Here is a 12001-nt window from a genome sequence, read left to right as displayed (position 1 = left end):
TAGACTCTCTGTCATCTAGTCCATACCATTAGGAAACTGTACATAGCCAAAAGAAAGGTTTATGTGTAGATCCAGAATTTGATTACTTATATTTCTCATTTTTATTAGTTCTTTGAAAATTTTGTGAATTGTACTTTGATCAAATTCACCACCTCCCCAATCTCCTCTATGATCTATCCCCGCCTTATTACCAACTCAACTTTGTGTCTACATTTTAAAGAATAAATCATAAAGTCTAATTTGTGGTTCCCATATATTCTTGGATGAGATTTGTGATTCCCATATTATCTTCTACTGTGTCTAGCTAGTCTACCAGAAGCTACAGTCTCTTTTTATTAATTGAATAGTTTATTTTTTACAATCCGTATTTTATCCCCCCTCCATGACTGTTCCACATCCAGTACCTCCTCCCCACCCCCTGTCTCCACGTGGCTGCCCCCACCCCTCACTCCACCTGACCTCTAAACTCCCTGGAGCCTCCAGTCTCTTGAGAGTTAGGTGCATCATCTCTGAATGAACACAGACCAGGCCGTCCACTACTCTATGGGTGTTGGGGGGGCTCATATCAGCACCAACCAGAGCCCCCAGAGCTGTATGTTGCCTGTTTGATGGTCCAGTGTTTGAGAGATCTCGGGGGTCCTGGTTAAATGAGACTGTTGGTCCTCTTACAGGATTGCCCTTGGGGTCAGCTGCAGAAGCTGCACTCTTTTTTTTAATATGATAATTTTCACTTTCATTTTTTATTAGATGTTTTCTTTATTTACATTTCAGATGTTATCCCCTTTCCTGGTTTACCCTCCGAAAACCCCCTATCCCGTCCTCCCTCCCCGTGCTCACCAACCTACCCACTCCTGCTTCCCTCTCCTGTCATTCCCCTATATTGGGGCATAGAGCCTTCTCAGGACCAACGGCCTCTCTTCCCTTTGATGTCCATAAGGCCGTCCTCTGCTACATATATAGCTGGAGCCATGGGTCCCTCCATGTGTACTCTTTGGTTGGTGGTTTAGTCTCTGGGAGCTCTGGGAGCTCTGGTTGGTTCATATTGCTGTTCTTCCTATGGGGCTGCAAGCTCCTTCAGTTCCTTGGGTCCTTTCTCTAGCTCCTGCATTGGGGACTTTCTGTTTAGTCCAATGGTTGACTGAGAGCACCCACACCTGTATTTGTCAGGTACTGGCAGAGCCTCTCAGGAGACAGCTATATCTAGCTCCCGTCAGAAGCTACACTCGTAAAGAGAACTGACTCCCCCGGGAGCCTTCAATTGCCTGTAGCTCTTCAGCTAAGGGTGGGAACTTCGTGTCCACCTTCCTTTTCCATGCTAGGACTTTGGTGTGGCTTGTGTTTGCACAGGTCTTGTGCATGCTTCCACAGCCATTGTGAGTTTATTTGACCTGCCAGATCCAGAAAACACTACTTCCACAAGCCATCCACTGCCCCTGGCTCTTACACTCTTCCCATCCCCTTCCACACTGATTCCTGAACTCTGGGGATTTAATTTAGATGTTTGATTTGGAGCTGAACATTCTGCGGTTTCTTAGTCTTTGCACCTTGACCAGTTGTCTGTTTCTGTCTAGAACCAGAATTTCATATCACTTCCCTAATAGAGCAGCTCTGAAGGTGTGTTCCCTAAACCTCTAGTATCAGCATTGGCTGGGAACTTGCAGGAATCATTCATTTTAATCTTTGTTATACATATTTAAAAACATTATTTTGTTATAATAACTACCTGCATTTGATTTGTCAGTTTACAAAGGCAAACACTAACAAATGAAAGCCCAATAGATGTTTCAGATCTGAACCAGAAACTCTGGGGTTGGTCTGAGCCATCAGCGTTTTAAGAAGTTCCTGAGTGATCCTGGTGTATGTTCAAAGTTTGATACTCCTGGCCTTAGAGATATGAGACATGCAATAACTCCACCACTGGCCATCTTAAAGGTAATATGAATAAGGACAAAGGACGTTTTAGTAGTTATACAGTAATTATGCCTCCGTACTTTCAAATGAAATTATTTAGCTTCCTTTCACCTTTTTCAGAAACTGAGATTAAAATTCAAGAAAAGGCTTACTCTTAAATATTAGGATAGCATTAGAATAATCACAGCCATCATGTTTATGGAGCCTACATCTAGTAATCGTAAACTTCTTTTTGTGATTTTGGTTTTTGGGGGAGTAGAGAGGTATTTTTTGTTTGTTGTTTGTGTGGTCCTGTAATGTAGTCTTCTGCTGTTCCTCAACTTGCAGCAATTCTCCTGCCTCAGCCTCCCAAGTGCTTGGGTTAAAAGTGTGTGCCACCATGCTAAATTAGAATCTTAAACTATGTAACAGCATTAAAACTGAGCATTTAAGATTGGATTCGTCCCTTCTTAGAGGAGAGGGGTAAACTGGCAGTGTTGATTGTGTGTTGACAAGAACAATCCAAGCTGCACAAATACACTGTGGCTATATGGTAGAAGGTGGTGGTACAGCAGCACACAGTGCCAGTCAGGTACCACAGAGTAACAATAGATTCTGGACCAAGGTTGCAGAGGGCCATGGAAGAGTGACATTATTTCTTGCTGTCAAACTCCAATATTTTGTTTAGAAAACAAGCTTCCTTCACAATTCAAGAGAAACAGAATCCATGACTTCTGGTTTAGCAGTCCTGCATTCAAGACTTGCTCAGATGTAAAGGCAATGGTAGACTTGGGCTTCTGATTTACCAGTGCAAAGACCTAAGTAACCTCACGTGTACTCTTAGACACTAGGAAGGAAAACTGCCAGAGCATGAATTCTCCACAAATCAAATACTTCATTGTCTAGGCATGCTAGCTCTGTTCCACAGGTGTTATTAACTCTGGGAAGCCAGTCTGTAATTTCTTTAATCATAACTACTCAATTATAGCTCTGAAGGTGATTATCTTTTCCTTGATATTTTGTGGAAATGTTTTTTTCAATTGTATTTTTATTAGTAGTCAATGTATGACTGAAAATAAATGGTGCACATGTGTAGAAAAAAATGGTTCTGAGATCTTTTGAGATGCCATAAAATTTATGGGATAATTATCATTGGATTTTCATTGCATTATTTCCCCCAAGAGAGGGTTCCAACATTTATTGTGGGGATAATTATTATAAATAAATAAAGTCGTTTGTTAAATAAGTTTGTGGAGAGGAGACACACAGCCAAACTGGTGAAGAGGTGGCTTAGAAGATGTTGAAGCCTGATTCTACCAGAAATCCTCATCTATTTCAAAATGTTATCACCTTCCTGTTTTTGAAAGCAACCTGAAAGACAAAATAGTATTCCAGTTCTTGGCTTCTTTCCCTCAGCAACACTGCCTCCTCTGGGTGCTGGCTCCATGATGCCCAAACCTTAGACAGTAAACCTTCTACTTCAGTGTCCGTGTTTGTGTTGGTGGAACACACTTCAGTAATTTTGGAAAGAACTTGCTTCATGTCTTTTTCTTATTCAGAGCCTCTCACCCTGTCCTATGGGTCTTTTATTAAAAGAGCCAAGAGACACGATTTGCTTTCCCAACTCTTTTTCAGATAGGCATGGTCAGGTGATTTTCAGATAGCCATGGTCATGTGATCTTCAGATAGACATGGTCAGGTGATCTTCAGATAGGCATGGTCAGGTGATCTTCAGATAGCCATGGTAACGTAATCTTCAGATAGCCATGGTCATGTGATCTTCAGATAGGCATGGTCAGGTGATCTTCAGATAGCCATGGTCACGTGATCTTCAGATATGCATGATCCTGTGATGTGGATCTACCTAAGAAGCCAAACAAGCTCTTTTAGAAAAGCATTCCCGTCAACACTGTGCTTCGAATGAGAACTGCCCTAGGAGTTGACCTATTTAAATGTTTGGATCCCAGATAGTGGACTATTAAGGCGGGCAGTAGTGGCACACGCCTTTAATCCCAGCACTTGGGAGGCAGAGGCAGGTGGATTTCTGAGTTCGAGGCCAGCCTGGTCTACAGAGTGAGTTCCAGGACAGCCAAGGCTACACAGAGAAACCCTGTCTCGAAGAAGAAAGAAAGAACGAAAGAAAGAAAGAAAGAACGAACGAACGAAAGAAAGAAAGAAAGAAAGAAAGAAAGAAAGAAAGAAAGAAAGAAAGAAAGAAAGAAAGAAAGAAAGAAAGAAAGAAAAGAAAGACTTAGAAAGTATGGCCTTGTTTCATTGTTTCATTGTAGTTTCAAAAGCCCACAGGAGACCCCTCCCTGTCTCTGTCTCTATATCTCTGTCTCTCTGTCTCTGTCTCCTCTCTCTCTCTCTCTCTCTCTCTCTCTCTCTCTCTCTCTCTCTCTCTCCCTGAAAGTTGTGGACCCTTTGACAGGGTAAGGAAGACTCAATTAAAAGTGTTCTTTTAGTCGTTGCCTCTGCCGGGGTGTCTCTTCGCAGCAATCGAACAGTAACTAAGACAAACATGAAGCATACAAAGGTCTCTTTCTTTTCTCTTTTGCCTCTGCCCTGTCTTTTATGCTTAAAACGCCAATATTTGGATGTGACGGTCCTAAAGTGAAGCGTCTCTGTGACCTACACCCAACACCTTGAGAGCCAGGAGTGGTGGTGTTGGGAAGAAGGAAGGAAGCAAACGGGCGGGGGCTCTCACGTGTCACTAATAGTAGATTCGCCTGCCTTGACCTCAACAGCATATGAAATAGTCAGATTTCATATGCTGTCATTGCATTATGATGAGTGTCTACGGTAATTTTGGAAAGTAATTCAAAATGTAAATAGAAGTCATGAATCAGAAGTTGTACTTTGGCTTTTTTTTTTTCAAAATACCAGTTGGAAAGGGTAGAAAGTTTAGCATTGATTTTCATTGGGAAGACATTGCAGACAAATGAGAGGGGAAGGTACTTTTGTCAAGCAATTCGTATCTATCAGAAAGCTTAATCCGACTTCCCTATAAATAGTAATAATTGTATAGTTATTGCCTCTATGGTAATAATAGTATAACCATAACTGAATAATATAACCATAACTGAAAGCCCAAGGCCCAGGAATGTTACTGCAACACAACATCCAAAGTTGCTTTATGGTGATGGGAGCTAGAAAGTCTGACCTTTGACTTAGGGCAATGTCTCCTCCTGCCTCCTCACTGGATTGATCCCTCTCCCACAGTCTTACTGCCCGAGTCAAAGGACTCCAGACTCTCAGTACAGATATTATTTTATATTTCATACAAATATGTTCATAATCACTGGCAATACAGTGACTATGCCATCAGAAGATTATATTCATTTACTAATCATCTTCTCAGAGGGAGTCCTAAAGAACAGCAATTGTGAACCTGAGGAATTATTTCCATGTACTAAGCTACCCGCATCATATTTCCCTGGTACATAATGAAAGAGACTTAAATTTCTGTTAGAAAAGGTATATTTTTATAGCCTTTATTCTCAGGGTCTTTACAACAAAGAAATAAATCAAAATAAAGATTAATATGGCCATGAAAAAATTAAATACAAAATAAAACTTTAGTAAATGGCAAAGATAAAAAATTAGTAATAACACTTAAGTTATTTCCAAACCTTTAAAAAATGATAACAGCCAGGTGGTGGTGGCATACGCCTGTAATCCCAGCACTCTGGGAGGCAGAGGCAGGTGGATTTCTGAGTTTGAGGCCAGCCTGGTCTACAGAGTGAGTTCCAGGACAGCCAGGGCTACACAGAGAAACCCTGTCTCCAAAAACAAAAAAATTAAAACCTAAAGAGAGAGAAAGAGAGAGAGAGAAAGAGAGAGAGAGAGAGAGAGAGAGAGAGAGAGAACAGCCAAAGGGAATGATGCTTGCCTTTATTCTCAGCAATAAAGAAGCTGAAAAAAATATCCCAAGTTCAAGGACAGTCTGGCTACCTAGTTAGTTCAAAACCATCCTGGGTCTTCTAGAGATATCTTGTTTCAAATGTGTGTGTGTATGTGTGTGTGTGTGTGTGTATACATATATGTGTATATATATATGTATACATATGTATACATATATGTGTATATATATATATATATGTATATATATATATGATGAAGTATAGGATAACGTGTTTTTGGTAAGACTGTAAGTAGAAATTTGCTATGGTGCAGATTCCATAAACTCTTGGCACACTAAAGAGATCTCACAGATGCAATTTGTTATTATCACTCATAAAAATATCACTAGTGAGAACATGAGACATACTGTCCAATTTCAATCTTACTTAAAGTAAAATAGGGACTAACACACACACACACACACACACACATACACACACACACTTACAAATATGGTAACATATAATATGATGGCTAAAATCTCTTTATTCCCATTTCTTAAAAACAAAAAAACAAACAAAAAAGTGATAGCATTTTAGTTCAGAGGGCCTAAGAAAAGAAAAGGAGACAATATCCTTAACTTAGAAACTGGTTCTCCTTAAAAACGTCTGACTCTGAAAATAAAAGTGATTCAGGAGCAAAACAATCCTTAAGTCAAGTAGTATATAAAAGCAATTATAGGAGGCAACATGTTCTATTCTGTATGGGGGAAAGTATATAAAAATGTCACACTGGTAGCAATAAAATGACTATCAACTTCATCTTCATGACCAGTCAGGAAATGAAAGGTCACTGTAGAGGCTGTGCTGTGAGGAAGTGATTGAGCTCTGTCAGTTAAAGACATAGTAGGACATCGCTGTTTCCCAGAAAGAATGCAAGAGAGACAAAGATTCCCACAACACAAAGGTGGTAGCTTTGGAACTTCTTTTCAGTGTGCTTTCGTTCGTGAAGGGCAATTACAAGCAGAAAGCATCTGTTCTCACACCCAGCTCAGCACAGGCAGGAGCTGCACACACTGTAACAGTGTGGTCACACCTGTCTGTCCTTCTCCTTCACACGTTCTGTCCATGCACTTCCCTGAGCTATTTTTCCCATCCCCTGCTGGGTGACAAACTCTCCATAGTAGACCCCCATCTGCATCTCTTTAGATCTGTTTTTACCTCTTTTCTCTTAACTCCTCTCACCCCCAGATTCACCTACCCTGAATTCTGTTCTCTTAGCATATGTGGGGTGTTACTCACCGATAATAGCAAAATGTGCCATCCACCCTGCAAGATGTTTTATTATCCTAATGCCTTGTTCCATGGAGAAAATGTCATAGAACATTTCTATCAAGGCCAATAGAGGGAAACTGTAGGCTTTTGGATATTTTTTCAGTTAAGCATCCTTGACTGGGTGCTGATATCTCTATTCAATCAACTAAACCTTGACCTTACAATCTCATCAGCTTGTTTTTCTAAAAACACTCTGGCAATTTGAATAGGAGTGGCCCCCATACATTCAAGAGTGTGAATGTTTGACCTGTAGGGAGTGGACCGACTAGGAGGTGTGGCCTTCATGGGGGGAAGTAGTCACTATAGCGGCAGGCTTTGGGCTCTTTGAAGTTCAAGTCAGTTCTCTTCCTTCTGCCTGTAGATCAAGATGTAGAACTCTTCAGCTTCTTCTCCAGCACCATGTCTGCCTACATGCTGCCCTGACAATAATAGACTGAACCTCTGAAACTGAAAGCCAGCCCCAATCAACAGTTTGCTTTTGTAAGAGTTGCTGTGGAAAATATCATCCTAAGTGAGGTAACCCAATCATAAAAGAATACACATGGAATGCAATCTCTGATAAGTGGATATTAATTAGCCCAGAAGCCCTGAATACCCAAGGCACAAATCGCATAACAAATGACGCCCATGAAGAAGTATGGAGAGGGTCCTGATCCTGGAAAGGATTGATCTAGCATTGGAGGGGAATATAAGGACAGAGAAAAAGGAGGGAGGTGATTGGAGAATGGATGGAGAGAAGAAGGTTTATGGGACATATGGGGAGGGGGGATCCGGGAAAGGGGAAATCATTTGGAATGTAAACAAGGAATATAGAAAATAAAAATATTTAAAAAAAAAAAGAGTTGCTGTGGTCAGGGTGTCTCTTCATAACAATAGAGACCCTAACTAAGATAAACACTAGATTGTGGAGTCTGATTAATCACCCCCTTTAAAGATGCATCAGATACACAGTTTAGAGTTTCGAAATTGAGTCTGTAGACTGGAATGGAAAACTGACTGGTGACTGCACTGATAGTCCACTGCTGCATCACAAAAGCCACAAAAGCCATTTGAAACAATGCCTGCTTATTAGCCCACAGTTTTCGAGGTCCAAAGTCTATGTGGCCCAACCAAGTTCTCCACTCCAGTATCTTAAAAGCCAAAATCAAATGTCTGTGGAATTGAGCTCTTATTTGGACCCTCTGGGGAAGAAACTGCTCAGAACTCATTCAGATTGCTGCAAAACTCAGTTCTTTGTCGTTAAAACAGAGATCTCCATATTCTATGTAGCTGTCACCTAGGAACCACAGTAAGATCATAGAGGTCACTCTCTGGGTCCTTGTCAGGAGTTGCAACAGAAACCCTCCTTTATATCTGTGATGATCATATTTGTCAACTTGACTACATCTGAAATCAACTAAAACCCAAATTGCTAGGTTCATCTGTGAGAATTCTTTTTATTTAAACCATACAATATCTCTACTTCTTCTCTTGCTAGCAGCTAGGTGCAAGTCCTTGTAAAAAGGACATAAGTGATTAAATTAGTTCTACCTGAATAACTCACCAAAACAGGAATTCCTAGTCTCACCTGTAAAACCATCTTCTGGCTTGTAAGGGCGACATAATTTTATGAGCAGCACTCAGGGCTCGGAGACGGAGGGTAGTCTTACAGTTCCCCCATCCACAGAACTTGCAGAAATAATGCTCACACACTTTCATAGTAGTCTCCATTTTTGCCTTTTATGATAGGTGATTTATAAACATGGCTCTGTTATCTCTAATAGAAAAATAACTCCCTAAGAACTGAAATGTTTTCTTCTCAATAAATTATTTTTGCAACAAAGTTGGGAGAAATGAAACAGTAAAATCCAAAGTGCTAAATTGACTATGACAAATCAGACAGCAAAGATGTGTGTTGAAATGTAGGTAGAGGATTATGACAGCAGAATATTACAGAATTGAAAATTGGGTTAAGAACAAAGCTTAAAATATATGCAACAGACATATTGTGTGTTGAGTTGGGAAACTGATCTCAGTAGAAAACTACAGCTGAGAGCCTGCCCAGAGCAGAGCACTGAAAATCAGTTGCAGTTTCCTGTAGTTAGCCTAGGGTTCAGATACCAGTGCCACTTGGTAGAGCCCTGGATAACCAAGCCCACGCCTCCTTTTATTAGATATCCTTAGTCCTCTATTCTCAGGCTGTGTTGCTTCCCACTATAATTCAAATTAATAAGCTTCTGGTTATCCCAAGTTATAACCAAGTAAATACAATAGGATTTTATGGTCCCTGATCCTTTTGTTGGGCAACTAAGTGTACAAGCCACAGAAATATAAATTTGAAAAGATCTGATCTTTATTTAGTAGGTGTTTATGAGATGCTATGGTACTTCATGAACACTTTATCCATTTTAAGATGTTGGAAAGAGATAAGAGAATCAACTTTATTAAATTTATAAACCTGAATTATTAAATTTGTAAGAGAGTTTCATAAAGATTGCAAATATCTTGCATGTTAGATTTATAAGGTTGAAATATTAGTCATTTCAGATATTTAGAGAATACATTTATTAAACCAGTAATTATAGTTTGAAATATCAAGGCAGTCTCTGAATAGTGTTAATGTTAAAGGATTTAATCCATTGAATTGTAAAGCTAATTTAATGTTCGTTAAATAACAAAGTGTTTTAAATCATTCAAATTAAAACATTAAGATTTGCAAATATAGTAATAAGAATTGCAAGTTAAAGGTAAATACTTACATTAGGTTATAAAATGTATATCTTTCATTAGTTGACTATAAACACAAATAAAAGGAACTGTAATTATAATCTTCTATACAAAAAGGAGTAAAACCCACCACAGGGAAACTAACAGCTCAGTTTCCATTACTAAGCATTACAGAGGAGCACAGCTGTGAAGGTGCTAGGTCATAGCTGATAGTGTGCCAGCCACATGCCATCTCTGTGACATGTATGGTCATTCATTTGCATTTTAAGATAAGAAATAGCTTGCTCAGTGAATGTGTATTGAACAGAACCGAGAACCTTTCAAGAGCTGAAACTGTTCTTCCACACACTAGTTGAGTCCTTTTAGCAGTAGTAATAGAAACCTGAAGTCGAGATACCCTAGCAATCACTATAACCAGTAATATCAACAAAATAGCATGGGTTTAGTAGTTCCAGTAATTCAAGAACTTCACAGATAGAAACAGCAAACAATTTGGACCTCCCTTCAAAAGAGGATGGACTATGGGCTGTCAGGAATGCAAATAAAAGATAGTCTTCAGCTATGGGCCATTGATTCAGGGTCCAGTGTATAGAGCTGGGATGCAGTGTTGGCCTTCCTAACAAGTGAGCACAGCAGGACTTGGCTCTGCTGCCCAAAGTCACGTCCTCCCAACCAGTGATCCCCGTGGGGCACTCTTGGATGTATAATCTACATCACAGCCTGTGTCCCTTCCTGTCCAATACCTTTCCCCAAACTCTGTGTCATCACAAGCATCAAGACGACACCAAGGTCTCATGTTTCCACTCCCATATGCTTTCTTTGCTACCTCTTTCATAGCTGCTACCCCAGTGATCCACGGACTCTGGTAACCTCATCTGTCCATCTGCACACTCTATGTGCCCTGGGAATAAGCAGCCAAAGCTTGGTGCACAGAGATCCCGATGACCCAGAGCCCACTCTTCTGCTGTGTCTCCACTCAGTCTTCCTAGGTATCCCTAAAGCTATCTTTAAAGCACTCTTCAAGCCTACAACATGGTCTCAACAGCGCTGTTGTTCCCTCAACATCTATTAGTCAAAGAGGGAGGGAGCAACTTCCCCTTATAACAAAATGAAGAATTTCCTTTATCAGAAGCCTAGATTCTCTCTGCAGATAAATCAGATTGCTGCCCAAGCACCATGCCCAAGGACTTAAGTAGCTGTGAGATCAACTCTTCAAAGCAAATGGGGACAAAGAGGCCTGGGGGTCTATGTAATTCTCTCATGGGAGAATATATTAGAGGCTGGTTCTGTAAAATATAGCTCTGGCTCTCAGATAGACCACTGATGCAAGATCCTTATAATTAACCACCGTTTCTGAACCACTAATGCATGTCTCATCTTCCGTTGCTTCTAATCTCTAGTCATGATCTACACTTATCTGTTGCTTTTTTGAACCAGCCAGTACACCTTGATTTACTTTATTCTTCAAGAACATTTTATGCATCTAGACTCTTAATAGGTATCTTATTAAATGCTCACCTCAGTTGAGGCTTTTAGTTCCAGATTAAAATGGTAAGATTTCAGAAATAGTATTCAACATCATACCCTAAATTAATCCCGGGGTGCATCTCTGTTCCCTGCTGTGTGCAGAAAGAATGATGGAGAACATGCTAACCATGTGGGCAGCAGACACTGGAATTTGTCACTGGGATTTTGCCACGGAAATGTCCAGAACCTGAGGGCTATGTTGCCCCAGCCCCAGAACTATGAGAGTGGACTTTACAGAGCTCTTTTTCCTTAAGACTCCGATTTCCAAGTGAAACATGAGGTGAGCGTATGCTATAGGCAGAATCTGTGCACTGAACCAATGTTCTGGCTTCAAGGGAACAGGAGACTTTCTGTCTGTGGATTCAGCTTCTAGGCTGGGACTTGAGCTCTGCTCAAAGGTGGGAGATTCAATCTGCTGAATTCCCTTGCATTCGGTTTTCTTCTGCTAGAGTCTTCTGTTGTGTCACTCACAGAAAGACTTTGTGAGAGCTTTTTTCATTTTTATAGTTCTAGAGCAGTGCTTTTCAACCTATGGATTGTGACCCCCTTGGGGGGTCAAATGACCCTTTCACAGAAGTTGCATATCAGATATTTACATTATGATTCATAACAGTAGCAAAATTACAGTTGTGAGGTAACAACAAAAATAATTGTATGGTTGGGGGTCACCCCAACACGAGGAACTGTATTAAAGGGTTTCA

The sequence above is a fragment of the Apodemus sylvaticus genome, chromosome 15 (assembly GCF_947179515.1).
Source record: "Apodemus sylvaticus chromosome 15, mApoSyl1.1, whole genome shotgun sequence".
Lineage (NCBI taxonomy): Eukaryota > Metazoa > Chordata > Mammalia > Rodentia > Muridae > Apodemus > Apodemus sylvaticus.
The sequence above is the reverse complement of the archived record's forward strand: the minus strand, read 5'-3'. Positions refer to the sequence as shown.